This window comes from Pinus tabuliformis, chromosome 3_1 (assembly GCF_031772625.1).
Source record: "Pinus tabuliformis cultivar Carrire ecotype Pingquan chromosome 3_1, CPIR1, whole genome shotgun sequence".
NCBI lineage: Eukaryota > Viridiplantae > Streptophyta > Pinopsida > Pinales > Pinaceae > Pinus > Pinus tabuliformis.
In genome coordinates, this window is record NC_142301.1 from 48,657,895 (window position 1) to 48,681,686 (window position 23,792).

The window sequence follows — 23,792 nt, forward strand, 5'->3', positions numbered from 1 at the left end:
CGTTGTGTTCGAGGTACAGTTCAGTTTGGGATTCATTACAGTGCCGAAGCATCTCCTCTATTGGTTGGTTTCACTGATTCTGATTGGGCTGGTGACCCTGATGATCGGAAGTCTACTGTAGGTTATGTGTTCACTCTTGGTTCAGGACCTATTACATGGGCTTGCAAGAAACAAGGTGCCATTTCTCTTTCTTCAGCAGAAGCAGAATATCGTGGTGCCGTAGAAGCTAGTAAGGAAGCCTTGTGGCTTCGTCAGATCCTGTCAGAGTTTGGCTTTCAGCAGCAGCATCCAACTACACTTTGGTGTGATAATCAAAGTGCCATTCAGCTATGCAAAGATCCAGTCCAACATCAGCGCAGCAAACACATTGAACTGCACATGCACTTCATCAGAAAGCTCATTCATGACCATGTTCTTGAAGTGCAATATTGTTCAATAGATGATCAAGTTGCAGACATCTTTACAAAGGCTCTCACAGAGGCGAAGTTCACTAAACTTCGATTTATGGTTGGAGTTCAGGAAGTTGTCACTAAGGGGGGATAGGCTCTAGTGCCTCCTTCCTTCTCCTATTGTGTCATATTTGTAAATCCTTCAATCCTATCCCAAGTTGTTCTTAAGGAGGGATGTTAGGATATTCCGACACATAGGAAATAGTTAAGTACAACTTGGTCTAGTATAGAGTTAGGTAAAGTGTGTTTCTTTACCTTGTACATTTTGTAACTTACAATTCGATGGTCACGATATGTAGTGATCCGACGGTTCATTCTCTCCTCGGTATTACCGACACTTGATCTGTGGCTTGACACCCGATTGGTCTGTGATTTCTATTTAAAGCGCATGGAGGGTCATTTGTAGGGTAATCTGTCTATGAGAGAAGCTTATGTAAATTTTCATTCTTTTATTAATAAATTGCCTGAAGTGGCCGCGTTGGCTCAGGCCGTGGACTGTTTCCATCTTTGAGGGTTTTAACCACATCAAAAATACTGGTGTATTGATCTGCGATTTGGTTGTGAGCGGTGTCCTTTGGTGTTCTGTCTGAGGAACTTACCCTATAAATTCCTACATGGGAGTCCCACTGCTTGTCCCAGACTGTCTCCCAGAATTGCGCAATTTTGACTGGCAACTCCTGCAGCGTGATCTTGCCCTCCTTTGGAAAACTACGCAAAATTTCTTGCTAGTGCCTCCTGTTCCCCGCTTTGTCTTTCCCGGAGACACTGCGCAAATCCTAGCTGGATGACCTGCCCAGTGCTCCCTTTGAAAATTGTGTATATTGGCCCAGCAGTTCCCCGACACCCTACTTGGTCTTCCTCCCGGAAACTGCGCAATTCTGCCTCCCAGCTGGGTTTTCCCTCGCATGTAGAAATTTCTGTTTTCCCACCCCGGTTTTCAGTTTCACCTTATTTCTCCCATGTAGTTAAATGCCCATTCCCATAACCATACATTTAATAGACTGAAAAAAATAAATATGGCTGAAAACACAAATTCTGGAAATTTTTCAGAATGCTGGAAATTGCAGAAATAAAAATGAGCAATTAAAAACAGCCATTAAAACACATTAAAACACTGATATTTTTGGTCAACTTGACCCTGGAAAAACCCCCTACAACTCTTGGGGAAAACCAGTTTGAGAGCTCTTCTTTATTTCTGAAAATTGTCTTTTTACAGTGAGAATTATTCAGCAAAAAATCAGCAAGCAAATTTACAACTTATCTCCTTTCCCGTGCCTCACAGCAATCTGGAAATTACAGCAAACAGGACAGCAATAAATGCTGTACGACCTCCGTTTTGTGTGCAGAAAAATCAACAAACTGCTCCTCGATGTTTGTGCAAAAATCTGCCTTTCACTATGTGCTGAATCAGCTGTACAAATCTGCTCAACTGCTGCCTTGGAATGTGTGCCAAGCTGCTGTCTCCTTCTCCTTCCTGCTCAGAAATCTCTCTTGCTCTCTTGTTCTCCTTCTCCCAATCTGCTCATGAAAGAATGAATGACCTTTTCCTCCTTTTCCTCCTTTAATATAACTCCAAGTGACTTTTGGGTGATCTCTAAATCCAATGGCTGAAATAGATTTAGATCAATGGTTGAGATTAAATGCTCATTTAAATCTCACTTTCTATTTTTTAATTCACCCCACTTTAATAAAGACCCACTTAGTCATTTATTTCCAAAGTCACTTTTCCTTTCTAATTTTTCATTGACTTTATAAAAGTCACTTTAAAATTAGACTTAATAACTTTATCACTTAAAGTCACTTTTAAATTAGATTTAACTTTATAAAATTATAAAGTCACTTTAGGAGAAAAATTAAATTCTTTTGGACGCTTTTCCCTAGTCCAAAGATCAAAGCCTAAGGGAACCACCTGTCCTCCGGTACCAAATTTCAACACTCCCTCTTACCGAGGAAGGTGTTCCTCACCACACCCATCTTGTCTCTGAAGTAGACATGCTTGCCCCGTGGTAAGGCTTTGGTAAGGATATCTGCAACCTGCTCATCAGTGGAAATATACTCAAGCTTCACAGCTCCCTTCTGAACATAGTCTCTGATGAAATGATATCTGATCCCGATATGCTTTGACCTGTCATGAAATACTGGATTCTCCGTGAGTTTAATGCAACTCTGATTATCACAGTAAATCACTGAAGGTCTCAACGGCTGACCAAATAAGCCAAACAACATCTTGCGAAGCCAGATAGCCTCACAACTAGCTAGACTGGCTGCCATATACTCTGCTTCCGCTGAACTCAGTGCTACTGACTGCTGCTTCCGGCTGAACCATGACACTACTGCTGAACCCAACCCAAAACAACACCCTGAAGTGCTCTTCCTATCAGAAGCACAACCTGCCCAATCAGAATCAGTGTATCCTGCCAATCTCACTCCATCTCCCTGCCTGTAGTCCAGACCATAATCCACTGTCCCCTGCAAGTACCGCAAAATGTGTTTTGCAGCCACCCAGTGAACCTTCCTAGGCTCACACATAAACTGACTCATCGTGTTGACTGCAAAACATATATCTGGTCTAGTGTTGACCAAATACATCAAGGAACCAATCAGCTGCCTGTACAATGTGGGATCCACCAACTCGGAATCCGAAGCATGAAGCTTCTTCCAGTTGGTGATCATCGGTGTCGACATGGGTCTACAATCCTCCATGTGGAATCTGCTAAGGATGTCCACAATATACTTCCCCTGCCCCAGGAAGAAATGCCCCTCCTCCTGCCACACCTCCAAACCCAAAAAGTAATGCATCAAGCCGATGTCCTTCATCTAAAACTCCGCCGCAAGATCTCTCTTGCAGTGCTCTATGAGTCTCTCTGCACCTGTAATGATCAAGTCATCCACATACAGCACCAGAATGAGAGGCTCCTCACCAATCACAATAAAGTAAAGGTTCGGATCTGCCTCACTCTTTGTGAAACCCATCCCCTGCAAGTATGCATCTATCCTGGAGTACCAAGCTCTGGGAGCTTGCTTCAGGCCATAAAGGGCCTTCTTCAATCTGCACACATGGGACTCCTTCCCATGCACCTCAAAGCCCTGTGGCTGCTCAATGTACACCTCCTCCTGTATGAAGCCATTGAGAAATGCGGTCTTCACATCCATCTGGTGGATCTTCCAACCCATCTCTGCTGCTATCGATATAATGGAGCGGATCGAAGTATATCGAGCCACGGGAGCGAAGGTCTCCTCATAATCAACTCCCTCTACCTGGGAGAACCCTCTAGCCACAAACCTCGCTTTGAATTTCTCAATGCTGCCATCTGCAACATGCTTTACCTTGTAAAGCCATCTGGAAGTAACCACGGATTTGCCCTCAGGCCTCGGCACCACCTCCCAAACATCATTCTTCATGATAGAAGAATACTCCTCCTGCATGGCCTCTCTCCAGACCTGCTGGCTAGCTGCCTCCTCATAGCTAGAAGGCTCAGAGTCAAGGATGCTGGTAACCATCGCCATATAGCTACAGAACCTCTCAGGTGGTCTACTCTCTCTGACCGGCCTCTTCGGCTCAACAACAGATGTGGCATCTCTCAAGGTGTCCTGAAGCCACTTGGGCTTCCTCTTCCCTGAGCATGCTTCTCCCATAGGAGAATGAAACTCCTCCTCCTCATCACCATCAGTAGCCTGAACTCCTGATTGTCTGTCTGCTGTCCTCCTGCCTGCACCTGAACCTGTAGAAGCTGAGGTACCGTGTGAACTGTCCATCAGTGGACTCCCTAGTGAACTGCTCTGTGAACTGCTCTGCATGCTGCCCGGAGCACCACCCCTCTGGCTCGGCGAGCCACTGCTCACTGATGGACCTGACATCCTCATGGATGTACCTCCTGATCCCTGCCCACTGGATCCCTGCGGCTGACTCAACTGCTGCTGAGGGTCTGGCTGATCCAGATACTCTAACTCCCGTGACCTCCTAAAGGCCCTGTCCTCCTCGAACTTCACATCCCGTCTGACAACAACTCTCCTCTGTGCAGGAATGTAAATCCGAAAGGCCTTTGAGGTCTCACTGTAGCCCACAAAGATACCCTTCTCTGCGGTGGGCTCTAGTTTGGTCCTCTTCTCCTTGGGTATATAGGAGTATGTAATGCATCCAAAGATATGAAGATGACCAAGATTAGGCTTCTTCCCAGAGAAAGCCTCCTCCGGAGTCATGTGCCCCAAGGCACGATGCGGACTCCTGTTCTGCAAGTAAACAGCTGTGTTGCAGGCCTCTGCCCACAAGAACAATGGCAACCCCTGATCATGTATCATGGCTTTGGCAGCCTCTATGATGGATCTGTTCTTCCTCTCCGCAACCCCGTTCTGCTGGGGGTTGTAAGGAACAGTGAACTCCCTCCTAATGCCTGCCTCCGCACAATAGTCAACAAACTCTCCAAGGGTGTACTCTCCTCCATTGTCCGACCTCAAGGACTTGATCTTTCGACTTGTCTGAGTCTCCACAAGAGCTCTGAACTCCTGAAACCGCTTGAAGACCTCACTCTTGGTCTTCAAAAAATAAATCCAGGTCCTCCTGGAGTGATCATCAATGAATAAAACATAGTACTCATATCCACTCAAGGAAACATGAGACATCCGACCGCTCACATCGGAATGAATCAAATCAAGTATCCCCGTCGCTCTGCTGTCACTGCTAGGAAAAGGGGATTTGGCAAACTTGCCCATCACACAACCTCTGCAAGTATCAAAGTGATCAGTACTGAAATCTGGCACACCTGTAGTGATCTCCCGCAATGTCCTCAAGGCTCCATGATACATATGACCCATCCTGCGGTGCCAAATCTCACACAGCTCAGAACTGCTAGCTCTGCTGTCGGTACTACTGCTCAATGCCAAAAGGGGTTGGAATGCAAACTTGTACACCTTTGCATGGCGTACACCTATCACTCTAGCTGAATCAGCTGGAGTGTCCCTGGGATACATCAACACCTGTCCTCCCCTGAACAGTACCTCATATCCTCTGTCCTCCAAAGCTGAGACGGATATGAGGTTCTTCCTCATCCCTGGCACATAAAGAACCTCTGACACCTTCAAGGGAGGTTTGGACTCCCTCTGAAATGTCACTGTCCCCACCGCGACTGCTCTAACAACTCTGTCATCACCGAGTACTACCTCAATATCAGTGCCACTCTCTGAAAGCTCTGAGAAGTACTCCCGGACTCCTGTCATGTGACGTGAAGCCCCACTGTCCACATACCAGATACCTGAAGATGCTCCGCTAATCGAGGGAAAAGCATGCTCCCTCTGAACCTGTGTGGCAGGTGATCCTGCACTAGAGGACTCACACGTAGTGAACGCAAACTCTCGGTCAAAACGACCAGCAAAGTCCTCAATCTCTGCTGAAGCTGCCACGTCCTGGTTCTTCCCCTTCTTCTTCTTCTTCTCCGGACACACAACTGCATAGTGTCCCATCTTTTGACAATTCCAACACTTCACCTTGGAATAGTCCTTCTGTGAGTTACCCTGTTTACCTTTACCTTTGCCTTTGCCCCCACCACCGCTTGTGGAAGCCTGCTTCTTCCCTTTGCCTTTCTTGCCTCCTGCCACCAGTGCTATGTCCTCATCCTGCTCAACTGGCTTGGCTGCCCCAAGCTGTCCTTTCCTGATCTCTGTCTGAATACAATCATCCCAAAACCTCTCCCATGTGGGAAGGGTCTCACGTGCACAAACCCCATCAGCAAAGTTCAATCATGAACGGGGGAGGCCATTCACTGCAATACGCACCAACTCAGTGGATGGAATGGCCTCTCCAATCGCTGCCAACTCATCTCTCACATTGGTAATCTTTGTGAGATATCCAGCTGCACTATCATTCCCCATCTTAATGTTCTTCAGCGTCTCCTTCAGGACCATCTTCCGGTTCTCATTGGTACTCTGGTAAAGATTGGACAATGCTGTCCACATCTCATGGGCATTGCTCTTTCCTCTCACATGAGGAATGCAATGGTCTTTGATTCCGTCTAGAATCAACCTCTTACCCTTGTTGTTCTTTTTATTATAAGCTGTCAACTGAGTTGCATCAGTAGGCACAACAACAGGGTGCTGTGCTGTGTGCACCATGATATCCCAGACTTCTGCCTCCTCAAAGATACTCTGCATTCTCTCCTTGCAAACGCTGTAATTTGTATGCCCATCCAACCTATCCTCCACCCTCAATCCCAATAACATCCTGCTGTCCTAAAACTGAAAAATAGCACTGCTGTAGTAAAGATAAAACTGCTGTTTATGAAAAAATCAGCTTGCTGGAATTTTCTGAGTGAAAAATCAGCAACTGTAATTTTTCCTTTTTGCTGTCCCAAACTGCCCTTCAGCACTCAAGCTCTGATACCATGTAGAAATTTCTGTTTTTCCACCCCGGTTTTCAGTTTCACCTTATTTCTCCCATGTAGTTAAATGCCCATTCCCATAACCATACATTTAACAGACTGAAAAAAATAAATATGACTGAAAACACAAATTCTGGAAAATTTTCAGAATGCTGGAAATTGCAGAAATAAAAATCAGCAATTAAAAACAGCCATTAAAATACATTAAAACACTAATATTTTTGGTCAACTTGACCCTGGAAAAACCCCCTACAACTCTTGGGGAAAACCAGTTTGAGAGCTCTTCTTTATTTCTGAAAATTGTCTTTTTACAGTGAGAATTATTCAGCAAAAAATCAGCAAGCAAATTTACAACTTATCTCCTTTCCCGTGCCTCACAGCAATCTGGAAATTACAGCAAACAGGACAGCAATAAATGCTGTACGACCTCCGTTTTGTGTGCAGAAAAATCAGCAAACTGCTCCTCGATGTTTGTGCAAAAATCTGCCTTTCACTATGCGCTGAATCAGCTGTACAAATCTGCTCAACTGCTGCCTTGGAATGTGTGCCAAGTTGCTGTCTCCTTCTCCTTCCTGCTCAGAAATCTCTCTTGCTCTCCTTCTCCCAATCTGCTCATGAAAGAATGAATGACCTTTTCCTCCTTTTCCTCCTTTAATATAACTCCAAGTGACTTTTGGGTGATCCAAGTGACTTTTGGGTGATCTCTAAATCCAATGGCTGAAATAGATTTAGATCAATGGTTGAGATTAAATGCTCATTTAAATCTCACTTTCTATTTTTTAATTCACCCCACTTTAATAAAGACCCACTTAGTCATTTATTTCCAAAGTCACTTTTCCTTTCTAATTTTTAATTGACTTTATAAAAGTCACTTTAAAATTAGACTTAATAACTTTATCACTTAAAGTCACTTTTAAATTAGATTTAACTTTATAAAATTATAAAGTCACTTTAGGAGAAAAATTAAATTCTTTTGGACGCTTTTCCCTAGGCCAAAGATCAAAGCCTAAGGGAACCACCTGTCCTCCGGTACCAAATTTCAACATCGCAGCTGTCACTGTTGTCCCAGATTGCACAAATCTGCCTCCCAGTGACATTTGCTCAGTTTTTCCAGACAGTGCTTCGAAACCTCGCATCTCGCTCTGAGCTGTGCTCTGCGTAGTTTCAGTGCCTTGTCCCTCTCCCGGTCAGATGCACCGAAACGAAAGAAAATGCATCATGTTAGTTAGACTAGGAGATTTTGGATTTGATGTTGTCCCGTCATGAGTGATTGCAGGAACATGTATATCGATGAAACATGGCGCGACGACGAATGGGATGGAGAAGGAGCACATGCTAGAAGACTTGCTCGCAGTTGAACGAACACACGAAGCACATCGAGCAGTGAGCGAAAGGGACACATACACATCCACCATCAAGCAAAGACCAAGACCATTGAAGACCCCGCGCACTTTGCCTTGCGGAGGTGAGGACATGTTACATCGAGAGCATACCATCACTTAGCTGCACAACAGCTTGACACGGACACCACAGTCAGCCAGTACATGTTAGTAGTGTCATGTCAAGTTGTGTCATGAGTTGTCTCGGCCACAACACCACTATAGGCCATACTTGTTGTAATCAATGTAATGTAAAGCGGAAGTCCAAGAGACCCACATATGAATTTGAAGAGTCATGTAAAGTCGAAAAGTCATAGGAAGTCAAACAGTCACGAGGGAAGTCGAAGAGTCACAAGGGTCAGTTATCCCCCGTTGGCTATATATACCCCCTCATTATATGAGCAAAGGACTTTTCACCTTGGCTCCTCTCACATAGCCTTGAGAGTCTGTTGTCTGTTCTTTGAGGAGCGAGGAGTGGCTCCAATGTCCCACTACTGGGGCTGGTGATCTATGGTGTACAAATGTGTCTTGGAACTTTTGCTTAATTCAGAAGCTTGTCTCAAGCCAACACATTTTCACGCATGTTTTGTATCCATTTGTAAAACTATTCTTTAAACATTTGTAATGCATGTTTGCTTAACCTGTTCTAAGATAGTTGAACTACTTAGGTTATTTTAGTACTTACATTGTTGAAGATGTGTTGCATTGTTTATCATTGCTGTCTCGTCCGTGTGGACTACTTTGCCGGACATTAGATAGACCATCCTTGTGTTTTCTTGGTTTTAACGACCGTCACCCCGTGTGGACTATTCCGCTGGATGTTGTACGTGTTTTCCCTTCAACTTTTGTTTTAACCACTGCCGTATCCGCCGTGGACTGTTTCGCTGGATACTGGACAGACCTTTGTTGTTTTCACGTGTGTTTCTTCTTGGGTTGGGACTACTCCCTCTCATCAAGAGGCTCACTTCACTCTCCCCTTTTACAGTAAGAGAATCTAGACATGAGTTACATTACGCACTCACCAGGCACATGTACCTTACTGTTTGGAGATATGAGCATAACACTCTCATGTGCTGACAGCTAGAGCCAAGGCAGATCTCTAAGATAATGTCAACTGGGCCATCGTACTGGATGGGACTCCTACACCAAACGGTGTGAGGTCTAGTTGGGACTTCATACCTGGGAGATCCCCTTTGTTGGCGGGTCCAACACCGTCAACAAAATGGCGCTAGAAGGAGGGCCAGATGACAAGTTGAGCCCATTGCATTTGGTTTGAATCTCTTATCTAAAATGGCTCATACACCAATCGTGCTCCCGGGGTGTTTCTCCAATTTTTCCCTTGATCAAATTTCACTCCCCGATGAGCTTCTCAATCACTTGTCCCAGTTAAAGTTTGATGGTGAGTACAAAACATTCATATCCAAGCACATTTATGATTTTCTTCAATTTTGCGAACCTTATGAAATCGATGATGAAAAATCTTCTTGTGTGCTTTTCTTCCTCACCCTTGAAGGTCGTGCTAATCGGTGGTGTCATACCTTGCCACCTGCTTCCGTCCATTCCCTTCTCCCTTTCCTCAAGGAGCTCCATCAAGCCTTCGGTAAGTATAACTACCGAGATGTTTGTGGAAGAATCAACCTATTAAGAATGGAGCCTAATGAATCAGTTGAGAAATTTTCTGATCGATTTCTTCACCTTTGCTATGAAATTTCGGAAGAAGATTTGAACTTGGATTTCTTAAAACAAGAGTTCAAGCGCTTGGTTTGTGTCTCTTCATATGGTGAACTTGAACCTCCCGATTTTTCTGCTTCCCAAACTCTTGTGGATCATGAGGCACCTCAGATTGTAGAGGAGTAGCTCAACACCCCGTTTGTTCCTTGTCCTACTGCTTTTCCGGTCTCAATGTGGGTACCCCCTTGAGGTGATTGCAAAGCTGAGGGATCTGCGTAGAATTTCTCCAACCTATCTTCTCATTTGTCTCTCGCTTCCATGGAGGAAGTTCCAGAATGGCTTAGAAAGCCTATAGTCAAGCCTCACTCCTCCATTTCGCAAGAGGACATCACCATTCACAACTCAAGTCTCGAAGCTGATCTGCCTCTTTGCCTTCGTCCATCATTAAGAAGCCATGACTCCTTATTCCATGACTCGCTTGATCAATCTATTTCACCAGCCAGCTATGTGCATTTTCTCGATTCTCAAGCTGCTGGCTCAAATTGCGATCAGGTGCAAGGCAGTCACATTACACTAACAAAGGAGCAGAAAGGTGAGGACACTATCAATTCCCCCTCTTTGATTCAAAATTGTCCGCATCAAAACAATGGGCTTCGATTCTCTAACAATTCTCAATTTGCTAATCTCGGTGAAAGTTGAAACATCTTGTATAATTAATTCTTTCGTTCAACCACCAGTCTTGCGCAGTCATCACTCTCATGCATCCATATGCCATGACGAACGCCCAAGCACATCATGTGATCTTCCGTTTTATCATGAATACTCTAACTCAGATCTAGAATTTCCTCCGGTCAAAGAAGATGTTCATATCGAAACTTCCTCTTCACCTCACTTGCCTGTGTGTCCTACCATTCACAACACATCCACATGCGTCGGAGATACTCCATGTTCTCTCACTTCTTCATTCGATGAGTTATCTCCTCAATTGACACAAGGCAGTGAGGCTGTCCATGATGAAGTTGAAAACAATTTAATCATAGAGCGTACTTCCCATTCCCTGTCATCTCTTCTCTTGCATGAAGACAACTCTTCAAGTCAACTTGTTGAAGCTGAAAAATCTAGTGCAACTTGTGACAGAGATTGCTGCCATGCTGAGAGCAATGCTCAAATCAACAACAACAACCACCCTCAAGCCATGCATGATCTGGTTCAAGCTTCAAAATATGATTCTACAATTCTGGAAAGTTCCGGGATGTGCCAGGGAGTCGAGGCACTTCAACGTCCATTGATGGTTATGTTAGGACCTCGCGACTCTGGTAAGCCCCCATAACCCAATCAGATCTGGTTTCTCACGCACAATCCGTCTATCTGCATGGTTGCACTCGATGTGAGTTCACGTGTAAAAAATGTTTGGTATTCCGGATGTGATCTCTCAAATTTTCAAAATTTCACTTATGACCAAATTCACAAATTTGTCATAGCGCATCCGTCTTCATGCACATCTCTTGCATCAAACTCGGGATGGGAATGTTTGTCCCTCATGAAATCATGGAATTATGAAGTTGATCATCTCAAATATTGTCTTTGCCTGCAATCATACTTATTGGATTTTCCATCTCATGATTAGCTCCTCAGTCTCCTTGCAAATCTTGTACTTCAAATCTGCTCGCTCATCACACCAACAATTCCCCTGTGTGATGATGAGCGCACAAGCTATCACGTGAATCAAGTTCCTTTCATTTCACCATGCCCCAACTGGTTTCACGCATTCACAGTATTGGCATCCCTTTTACATTCCTGTGATGACCATGATTTTTGTGCAATTTTTCACCAGCTGCAGGGGGGTGGTCCGTCATGTTTAATTCACAACGAACTTGGTTCCATTGTTCAACGCATTCACAAGATTGTTCAGTTGAATTCTTCTTTGTTCATTGCAAACTAGGAATTTGTCATCTCAACAAACTCTTCTGATCATTCCCCCATCTCGGGTGACTATCATGTAGCTCATCATTTTCCCAATAGTGCATTAAATGACAGTTACTTCGTGCTCTCCGATCTTCACTGTTTAACATCTGTCTCCTTAGATTTCTGTCAAGCGGGTGGGGTAGTTCAGCCTACGCTGATGGTTAGGGCAAGTTCTCATTGCCTTGGCACGACTAATGAGAATGATTGGATTTATTTTTCTGTACAAGATTCCCATCGTGATCCTGTCTCTCCAATTAGAAAGCCATCTTTTCACAGGTCACGAGACCTTCCAAACAACCATTATGAATTTCACGATCCAATCGCTCAATGGCTGGAACAATCTTACTTGGCGAGCCATGTTGTAGGCAACAAGCTTCAATCCTTCCTCACGCTCGCTAAGAAGCTCATTGCAAATGAACATACTCATAAGTGGCTTCCGAGGTTTGTTGAATAATAGTATCCATTGAAAAGGTAAGCATGTGTATTGGGCGGTCGTGACACATTTTTCTGCCCACAGGCAAGACCTTCCTTTCCATGTGCAAGATTTTCAAGCTTTTGTATTTTCTGTTGCACACTATTTGTTATCTGTTTTAATCGCTTGTATCTTTGTGGTTGCAGGTCGGGAACGACTACGATGGCTTCACTGGAAATTTCATGTCACATAATCCCAAGCATTTAGTTGTTAGGATAGGAGTAGGATTAGCTGCATCTTAGTTTTCCTTCCTTGCACTCATAGTCCGTCATGGTTTTCTTATTTTCATTATGTTTGCTTTAGCCATTTTTCTTTCTTGTCTTCTAGTTTTGTTTACTTGTGTACTCATTTCCTTGTCTTGTTTTTCCCTTTCGTGTTGAGTTTTCCTTTTGTTTTCGCTACGCGCGTAAGTGTTGTGCTTATTCTGTGTCTTGTTTTTCCCTTTCGTGTTGAGTTTTCCTTTTGTTTTCACTATGCGCATAAGTGTTGTGCCTATTCCGTGTTCTGGCTTTTGAATAAGTATGTGGCTGAAGTACAGGAGTCTTGTGACACGACAACACTTGGCCAGTCATGTGTCCATCTTCTCTGTGCTTGGTTGTAACTTTTGGCCGATGAAGCCTTGACGGAAAATACGATCCGTGTGTAAGGGAAGCTCCTTTCAAACCATGAACTTGTGTCCAAACTGGTAAACCCCATGCCTGTACTCAGTCTTTCGCTTTGTGTGTTCAAGCTTAATCCAACTAGTAGAAACAGAGAAGGGGAAAAATGTAAACGAGCAAACCTGAATCAAAGGTCTCACATGCTTCTTTGAAGGAACAACCTCTTTTGCTCTCAATAGGTTGGGATCCCTCTTCCGCCCCAAAAATAAATAAGTGCCTATGCACAGTCCTCTTTCAAAAAAAAAATACAAAGGCGAAAGAAGAGAAAGGCTTCCTGCGCAGAGAGGTGAAGCAGGCAACTCCACCGGGGTACTGACCAGGCTCGCTGTTATGAATATAATTCATAACAATTAAATAAATAAAATAAATGTAAATATTAAATAGGTTAAATAGTCATTAAGTTAAGTGAAAAGGCATGTCTAAAAGACATGCCCATTCACGAAAGGACACTTGCATAGGTATATAAATACCGGTCCTCATTGTAACGTTCACCACTTATACATTTTATATATATTAATAAATTATTATTATTAATGTTCCACCAAGACTCTGGGACGGGGAGACGCAGGTGTGGGGAGATGCACAAGGGGGACGTGTGGAAGTACCCTCAAATTTTAGGGAAATTTTGGGGGGACGTCGGGGTATATATATATTTTTCCTTTTTAATATATATATATATATATATATATATATATATCAAATTCATATTCAATAATGAAAGCATAATTACAATGACACATACATAATTGAATTAAATAATGAAATACATTGATCCATACTCATCATCCTTACTAATACATACATGATTCATCCATAGGCCACAAGATTCAATAATGAAATACTCCAATCAATATTCATTATTCACCATTCTAGAATCTACATTGATTTAAAAATTAAATTCATCATTCATCATTCTAGATTCTAAATTGATTTAAGATTAGAATTCATCATTCATCATTCTGGAATCTAATTAGTACTAAGCAAAATAGACTATAATAGATACTAAAATAGTAAATTGATATAACTAAAACTCAAAAACAGTGGAGTGATGAGTCTAAAAGTCACTCTAAAGTACAAAGAGGGCTTGGTTCTCTTGATTAAATATTAATTCCATACCCTTCTACATGACAAAATGCAATGGAAACATTGTAATCCATCGAATCCTGAATTCTTGAAAAATTGTTAAGTCTGCTGGATTTTGAGTGAAATCTAAAATTCTACTTTCTGCATATGAAATCCAATGAGGTCGGAACCACTCTTAAACATCCTGAGTCATTTCATGGTAATGTTAAAAATTTAAGTAAAAGGATGAAAATGAAAGATAAAGGAGAATTTCGCTTTTACTTTAAGAATTTAACATTACCATGAATTGCATAGCATTAGTAGGGAAATATGCTCAAATACTAGGTTTTCCCTGTCATAAATCATTGTTTAAAATCAAATTTAGCGGGGGACGCATAGCCCATATTGAGGGGGATGCCTAGGCATCCCCTTTTTGGGGAGTCGCGTTCCCCACACCGGGGAAACATCCCCTCTGCATCTCCCCAAAAGGGGGACGTGGGGAAATGTTTCCCCAGACGTCCCCCCGTCCCGGGTGCGAGGGGTGAGCGCACCCGACCCTGGGGGACGCGTCCACATGGAACACTGATTATTATTAAATACCTTGTGTAAGCTATCAGTTTTCTTGCTTCAGTATCAGTTTTTATGCTTTAGTGGTATCAGAGCCATGGCACACAATATAATGATACGAGTCTTTGAACGTTGTTCGCAGCACAATGTGCCATTACGTTCACGTCCTGAATGCGTTGAACAATTTAGTAAAATTCAAGGAGCATTTTAGCGTTTAGAAAAATCATTTGCAGAAGTTAAAGAATGTTGAAAGGAAATCGATAATAAGGAAAATGATCTAGATGATGATTCCAAGGAAGCTTATGCAGATCAAGATGAGGATTCAAATAAAGCTGATCTTGATGTGAATGAGGATCATCTAGATCAAGATAATGACTCCGATGAAGCTGATATAGATCAAGAAAATTATAATGTTGAAAATCCAGATGAAGTTGATCTCGATGTAGATGAGAACGATATAAATCAAGATGATGATCGAGATGAAAATGATGTCGATGAAGATTATGTAAATCAAGATAATGATCCAGATGTCATTGACGGTGAACGGGAAGATATCAAAATTGTTGATTTGGAGGGAGACAAAGAATTTGTGAATATAAATGATATGGACACAGATAGTGAGAATGAGGAAGATGGAAATGATATGGAAATCGAAGTTAATGATGAAGTTCATGTAAAGATGGCTTATGATGAAAGTGAGAAAAAGGAACAATATCATAAAGACCCAATTGATGACAAAAAGGTTGAAATGATCGATCCTAGCTATCATCACATGTGTTTCAAGCCAACTCAGTATAGTATAGACGTGGTCAATCTTCGTGCTAAGAGACCAAAGGAAAAGGTAGAAGAAAAGAGAGAGCGCATCAAAAGAGAGAAAAATGATTACAAGCCTACAAAGGGAGTTCAACTTGGTATTCCCCATGAGAAGGCATCACAGAAAGGTTGTGAAAATAAGAATAAAAAGGAAACAAATAAATTTGGTATCAAATCGAATAAAGGGTTAGGTGATATTCTGTCAACTGAAAAACCCATCAAAAATGTTGCTTTGAATTGGGTAACAAGTGAGCAAGGGCCGGTTGATGTTTTGTCCACAGAAGAACCCAACAAAGATGTTGCTGTGAATTTGGTTAGGCAAGGGGTCTTTTCTGTTTGCAGAAATCTGCATTTGGCATCTCTCCGTTCTCCTGGTACCCATGGCATTGTTACCATGGTTATTCCCTTCCAAAGAGGATCTGCATGGGACTCTGGGAGCAACCACCTCCAGATCTAGCATCATACTTGTTTAGAAGTCGAATTGTTTATTTGAGAATGTCACTTGTTCTAGCCGTAACAGAATTGATTATGGCAGAGTTAATCTATCTGCAATATGATTACCCTGAGAAACCAATCTACATGTATATCAATTCGACAGGTACTGCAAAGGATGGGGAGAAGCTAGGGTATGAGACTGAATCTTTTGCAGTTTATGATACAAAGCTGAATATAATTCAGCCCACCCACTGCCGGTTGAATGAGCATTGCAGCAAATTTGGAGATGTGGATGGCATGAAGGACCTGTCAGTGCTTAGAAGAGATTTGAGGAACATTATATTTGTTGATGATCGTTATTCCAAACCTGTGTCGTTGTTTGCACACACTCGGCATGTTGCAAAAGGAGTGCTATACAACAGTTGCTGCCCACATTATGCAAATCCACGCATACAGTCGATGTCCACGTTGTGCAGTCTGCTCTCTGTAGATTATGACTGCTGCCTCAGGCCATTGCAACTCCACTTAGTTAAAATTGTTGTCCCTCGTATTGTTGTCATCGTTCCTTGTCCGCAGCCGGCGTCTGTCCACAACCAACATCTTCACAACGTCCACGTTTCCCTGTTTCCCTGGCTCCGTGGCATAGAAGACCAGCACTCCGTGACGTTGGTACTCTGTTACTGTCTCAAACGCTGTGGGTTGAAGTCGTTGGAGCCACGAGGTCACGATTTTGAAGTAACACAGGCAGAGAAGAGGCCATGGTGTGACGTTGGTAAAAGCACGGGAAGGGTCACGGTCAATGGAGGTGACTCAAAACGGATCCGTTGGCTGCTACGACTTTAAAAAAAAAAAACAAAAAAAAAATCGATTTATGTGAACACTTTAAACTATAAAGTATAGCACTATAGTTTAATTAATTAATTAATTAATTATTTTAAACAAAAAAAACAACAAAGTCACTGCTGCTGTCAAGCTGGTACCAGTCGAAAGAAAGGTTAACAAGTGTGGCTCAATTCATAAGTGGTTCGATTCATATGGGTGTGGTGTCGATTCATACACCGATTCGATAGCCATTAGCCATATATAGTTACATTACAAATTACGTTAATATAATTTAATTAATTAAATTATTTTATATAAAAAAATTCAAGAAAAAACTTTACGGAAATATATATATATATATATATATATATATATATATATATATATATATATATATATATATATATATATATATATATATATATATATATATAGTGTTATAATTATAACTATTATATAAGGTTATATTTATAACTAATATATTATAATTATAATTTAATTAATTAATATGTTTTAATTAATTAAATTATTAAAAAAAGAAGAAGAAGACAACCTTGGACTCAAAATAGAGTTATAGGTGAGCCACCATTGACGGAGACCTTCCACCTTCCATACGCTGAGACGACAACAACAAAGACAATTGCCAGCAATATAGCTTTGAGGACAAAACTTTTGAAGGAAGGGGCTATGTTATGAATATAATTCATAAGAATAAAATAAATAAAATAAATGTAGATATTAAATAGGTTAAATAGTCATTAAGTTAAGTGAAAAGGCATGTCTAAAAGACATGCCCATTCATGAAAGGACACCTGCATAGGTATATAAATGTGGGTCTTCATTGTAACATTCATCACTTATACATTTCATATATATTAATAAATTATTATTATTAAATACCTTGTGTATTTTTACATTCAAGTCTCCAAGCTATCGGTTTTCTTGCTTCAGTATCAGTTTTTATGCTTCACTCGCTGGCAGTGGAGCAATGCTTTTGTTTTTGCGTGACTCCGCCGGGGTGCTGTTTAGGCCTGCTGGCAGCAGAGCAACACCAAAGATGAAAAATTATACTTTGCAAATCTTAAGCTTGCGAACCAAACTACCATTCCCAATTTTGAAACATTGTGATCTAGCTGAAAATTTTGCTGTGTTTGACTAAGTTGGTACAAGGTGAACCATGTCTGTCCATGGGTAAGTGGGGAAGCCAAAGTAACCTGCGCAACGAATCAATACTCCCTGAAAGGCCAAGGCCCTGTGTTGAAAATGAACCAAAACAGAGAAGCTGGTATTCAACCAGTGTGTCGCCAAGTGTTGTAGTGACTGCAACACGCTCCAAAATTTTGGCCTGCATCCAAATTTTGGAGCCTTCCTTGGTTTTTCCTTTTGATGGTCGCAAACACTAGGGCTCATCCCATGAGCTCTTGTCGAGCCTTCACACCCTTTTTGCTTGATTGACCACCGATCGTCTTTTCGCATGTTGATCGCTATGTCATGCTTGCGAGTTTGTTCCGGCAATTTTGAAGGTTTGTCTTTGCGTGCGTGAGTTGTTTTCACTCTGTCAACATCGGTCACACTCACACACAAAGTTGTAAACACTGTCGCGTAAGTGTCATTTGATGACATATCTCAACTGTTGCACTTGTTGCTCTCAACCTTTGAGTCAGTCTCACAAAGCACATGTTTGTCTTGTTGGTTTGAGGTGTCTCTTCGTTGAGTCATGCTAAGTGTGTGATCACAAGGTCATGTATGCACAAGTACACTTGCTTTCACACTTAGTCATTTTTCTTGAAAACTTGTCAATCAGACAACTCTCCTTCAATCGAACCCCGATCTCAGTGACCTTGCACTACTGCCCAAAACTGCACAGAGCTTGAGGCTGTCCTTTGGGTAGTTTGCACTGCGCAATTCCGGAAATGAGCCAGTTGATTGTCTCCTAGAACTGCGCAGAAGTTGTCCCGCAACCTGATCGGCAAGATCACCTATCAAGCCTCTCGCTGGTCAACCGGAAAAAATGACTTGAGCTGTGACCCAGGGCTGGACTGATCTCCGAAACTGCGCAGAACTTGTCCAGCCTGACTGCCTTGCATTGCCTGCAGAAACTACATAGACATGTGGGACAGGCCTCTATTGCCTATCACTGCACTACCCTGGGAAATTGCACAAATTTGACAGGCAGGCTTCTTTGCTGACCTACTTTGTTCTCCCTCAGAAAATTGCGTAGATTTTTCTGTCACCTGCCCTTCTACCCCGCTCTGCAATCAACCAGAAATTGCGCAGTTATTTCTGGGAGGCCTCGCTGCCTGCCCTGGACTGTCTCCCAGAATTGCGCAATTTTGACCAGCAGCTCTTGTAGCCTGATCCTGTCCTCCTCTGGAAAACTACGCAGGTTTTCCTGCTAGTGCCTCTTGCTGCTCGCTCTGCCTTCCCCAGAGAAACTGTGCAAATCCTAGTTGACTGACCTGCCCAGTGCTCCCCTTGAAAATTGTGCAGATTGGCCAACAGTTCCCTGACACCTTGCTTGGTCTTCCTCCCGGAAACTGCGCAATTCTACCTCCCAGTAGGGTTTCCCCGCAGCTGTCACTGCTGTCCCGGATTGCACAAATTTGCCTTCCAGTGACATCTGCACAGTTTTTCCCGACAGTGCTCTGGAACCTCGCGTCCCGGCCTGAGCTGTCCTCTGCGTAGTTTCAGTGCTTTGTCCCTCTCCCAGTCACCTGCACCGAAACAGAAAGCAATGCGTCATGTTAGACAAGATATTTTTTTTGATGTCATCCCGTCATGATTGATTGCAGGAACAAGTACATCGATGAAACATGGCGCGACGACGAACGGGATGGAGAAGGAGCGCATGCTAGAAGACTTGCTCGCAGTTCAACGAGCACACGAAGCACATTGAGCAATGAGAGAAAGGGACACATTCACATGCACCATCAAGCAAAGACCAAGACCATTGAAGACCCCGCACACTTTGCCATGCGGAGGTGAAGACATGTTACACTGAGAGCATACCATCACTCAACAACACAACAGCTTGACACGGACACCACAGTCAGCCAGTACATGTCAGTATTGTCGTGTCGAGTTGTGTCATGAGTTGTCTCGGCCGCATCACTGATATGGGCCATACTTGTTTTAATCAGTGTAATGTAAAGTGGAAGTCCAAGAGACCCACATATGAAGTTGAAGAGTCATGTAAAGTTGAAAAGCCGTAGGAAGTCAAACAATCATGAGGGAAGTCGAAGAGTCACAAGGGTCAGTTATCCCCAGTTGGCTATATATACCCCTTCATTGTATGAGCAAAGGACTTTTCACCTTTGCTCCTCCCACATAGCCTTGAGAGTCTGTAGTTTGTTCTTTGAGGAGTGAGGAGTGGCTTCAGTGTCCCACTACTGGGGCTAGTGATGTATGGTGTACAAATGTGTCTTGGAACTTTTGTTTAATTCAGAAGCTTGTCTTAGGCCAACACGTTTTCACGTATGTTTTGTAACCGTTTGTAAAACTATTCTTTAAACATTTGTAATGCATGTTTGCTTAACCTGTACTAAGATAGTTGAACTACTTCAGTTATTTTAGTACTTACATTGTTGAAGATGTGTTGTATTGTTTATCACTGCTGTCCCGTCCGTGTGGACTACTCCGCCGAACATTAGATAGACCATCCTTGTGTTTTCTTGGTTTTAACGACCGTCACCCCCATGTGGACTATTCCGCTGGATGGTGTACGTGTTTTCCCTTGAACTTTTGTTTTAACTACTGCCGTATCTGCTGTGGACTATTCTGCTGGATGCTGGACAAACCCTTGTTGTTTTTGCATGTGTTTCTTCCTGGGTTGGGACTACTCTCTCTCATCAAGAGGCTCACTTCACTCTCCCCTTCTACAGTAAGAGAATCTAGACACGAGTTACATTACGCACTCACCAAGCACATGTACCTTACTGTTTGAAGATACCAGCATAACACTCTCATGTGCTAACAGCTAGAGTGAAGGCAGATCTCTAAGATAATGTCAACTGGGCCATCGTATTGGATGGGACTCCTACACCAAACGGTGTGAGGTCTAGTTGGGACTTCACACTGGCGAGATCCCCTTTGTTGGCGGGTCCCACACCATCAACACGTCCCATTAAAAGTAATTATTTATATTAATAAAACTGTCTCCGGGTGGAATTTCCCAAAACGCTTTTTGGGTTCTTTGGAATACATGTGCCCAAGCCTCCCTGCAAAATTTGAGACTTAGAGCATATTCGATGCCACTAGAAATCAATAGCCTCCAAAATACTGATCTGTTGAAATCTCCTGTGAATTCTGAATGAATCCACCAAAGGGAGAGTTGGGTAGTCGCCCATTCTTACTGAATCATCCGAGGGTTTCCATCTTGGGGCCACTGCTGATGCTGGGAACCCCTGGTTCTCCAAACCTCTCCACAAGAATGAAAACTCAACTCCACGCTGTCCCCATATGATCTTCTCCTCCTCCTTTATAGGTCTGATGGATAGATCTCCAAACCTCTAGAAGCATCTTATTTTATTATTATAGAAGCTCCTCTTAAGTGACCTTTTAATTTAATTCTATTTCACTTAAGTCACTTTTGACCTTTTTCCTGCAGTTAATTATTTTTCCATTTTGAAAGTTTGACCAAGCTGTAACTAGCCACTAGAAGTTCGGATGAAAATTCCACATGGCATGGAATCTTCTCATCATGCTCTGCAATTTGAGACTAAGTTGACTTTTTGACCATCAGGACCACATGCATTGGGAACTATGAATCGCCTCGGGAAATGTGAATGTTGTCAAAAGAAATTGCTATGCTTTGAGAACTGTAATGAAGAATACTTCACCAAGCAGAGGTCACATACAAGCTCAATAGACTTTAACCATGTGGAATGACATGGGTGCACCTTGATGTGGGCTAGACTAGCCCATACACCGATTATCACCCCTACAAATGTAGGCTCCGTTAAAACCATGAGTCCTCAAGAAAGTTCACCTAAAGCCCACCAATCTGGTTAGGGACGAAAGAGACCTTAAGTGAGACTTCAAGGGATAGGGCATTGTTCGACCAAACAATTGAATATAGACCTCAAGGCCTCGCATGTTTTTTGCGTGGCTTTTGATTTGTGACCTTGGGCTTACAATGGTGATGAATGTTGCACTAAAAAGTATATGTACACTTGCTGACAGATGGGGCAACAATCCCCATATCCATTTATAGGGTTAATTGAGTTGATGATATTTGAGTTTAGGATCCATAAGTGCTTTGTCATTTTTAGATGTATTTGAGTTGGGTATTTGTAAAGCCACTCTTAGTTGTAATTGAGTTGTAGACATAAACCACTTTCTTTTGTATGTTGGTACGATCGACTCTATATTGGAGCTAGGTATCTATAAACTACTCTTTCATTTGTATTCATCATTCTTTTCATGGCCTTTTACTCTGTTGAAAAGTAACTAGGTTCGGTCTTCATAATGACATGTGTAATTGTGATTTTATATAATTGATGAAAAGAAGAAAAATAAAATTATTATTGTAGTGCTTGTCTCATGGGTTTCATGAGCAAGGAATTTTATTTTAGTGATGGCTCCCATTGTGAGCCTTTAGGATTTGTCATCTAGTCATAAAATTCAATTTGAGTCTATGTCATGTATGAAGGACCCTTCTTGGGCATATTACACTTGTGTATGAGTCAATAGAAATGTCAAGTAGCCCTCCAAGACCAAGCACAAGCATTAACCTCAAGTCGGCTTCAAAGTGGAATTAATTATCTCTCCAACTGACATGTCGGCTCAGCTTGATATCAAGTCGGCTTATTACCTTGGGAAACAACTATATATAGTGCAGTGCATCTTCATTTCAGGACATAATTTTCGGTGATCAAGTCTGAAGTAGAAAAGTGCGAAGTACAACGAGGTAGCTTATTATCAAGCGAAGGAAAGAGGAGTATAGTCCGAGCTCTTTTATGATTTGTTTTTGGGTTTATATTATCTACACGTGTGAGGCAGCAAGAGCTTAGTTGCAGCAGAAGAAGCCGAGAAAGAGTAGCACTCCTCCTAGCCGAGTTGGAAGAAGGTCGAATCTAGAAGGGAGGCCGAGACAAGAATTGGAAGAAGGTAAAGTCTAGAAGGAAGGCCGAGATAAGAAGAAGGTCAAGTCTAGAAGGGAGGTTGAAGGTTTGAAGCTGAAGAAGGTCGAAGAAGAAGAGGAGCCGAGAAAAGGAAAGGAGCAGAAGGTTGACTGTCGTTGTCAAAGGATCTCATCAAGAGAACTTGTGTCTTGGTCTTGGAGTGGCAAATAGGTCAAGGGTCGTGGTCTTGGTATTCGTCAATTGGAATCTCTATAAGAAGAAGAATTTGTTTGGGTTTTCCTCTCAAAGAGTGAGAGGTTTTGGCCCTGGCTAATAGCCTATATCCTGTGTCTCGTCTCTTTATTGTTTATGCATTGGTAGCTGTTTGATGAAGAACACTAAGAACCTAAATAAAAGAAGATTCTAATCTAAAGAAGTAAAAATCATTCACAAGCAGTTACTAATAGAAGAGAAGTCACTTAATTACTATGCCCTAGATTTCTCAACATACTCATGTACGCTTTACTTGAGGCCAAGGCCAACCTCACTTTATAATCATTATCAGTGTGTATTATTGTGTTTCTAGGTTTTGCTTAAGGTTGACCTAATCAACACTCATTTATATATTTCCAGGTGTTTAAGGCTGACCTAATCAACACATTTATATATTCCTAGGTGGTTAAGGCTGACCTAGTCATCAGAGTGGGCCCATAACCCCCCGGGGAAAGTGCCTTACCCTTTGAGTTGTGTATAAATAGACAAATCACCTCTCCATTTGTAACAACATTTGTATCTATGGATATCTAATACAAGTGGCTCATTCTTTAGCATGTGGGCACCTTATCTAACATTGTGGTCTCTTGTTCATTGGTTACACCTTATCTAACATTGGAGTCTCTTGTTCATTGGTTACACCTTATGTAACATTGCGGTCTCTTGTTCATTGGTTTCTCCCAAGTATTGCAATCTGTTGTTCTTGGGTGATTTCTTTCTAAGGAGCACTTGCAGGTTTCTTTCTATTGTGCACTAGTGCTGATTTATCTTTGCTTGCAGGGTTGGTTTATC

At 42.3% G+C, this 23,792-nt stretch overlaps 1 protein-coding gene across 8 annotated transcripts in view; it reads left to right on the forward strand.

The window, feature by feature from the left end:
• Positions 1 to 23,792, forward strand: part of LOC149185706 (uncharacterized) — a 398,327-nt gene that overhangs the window by 21,501 nt on the left and 353,034 nt on the right. The window lies entirely within an intron of this gene.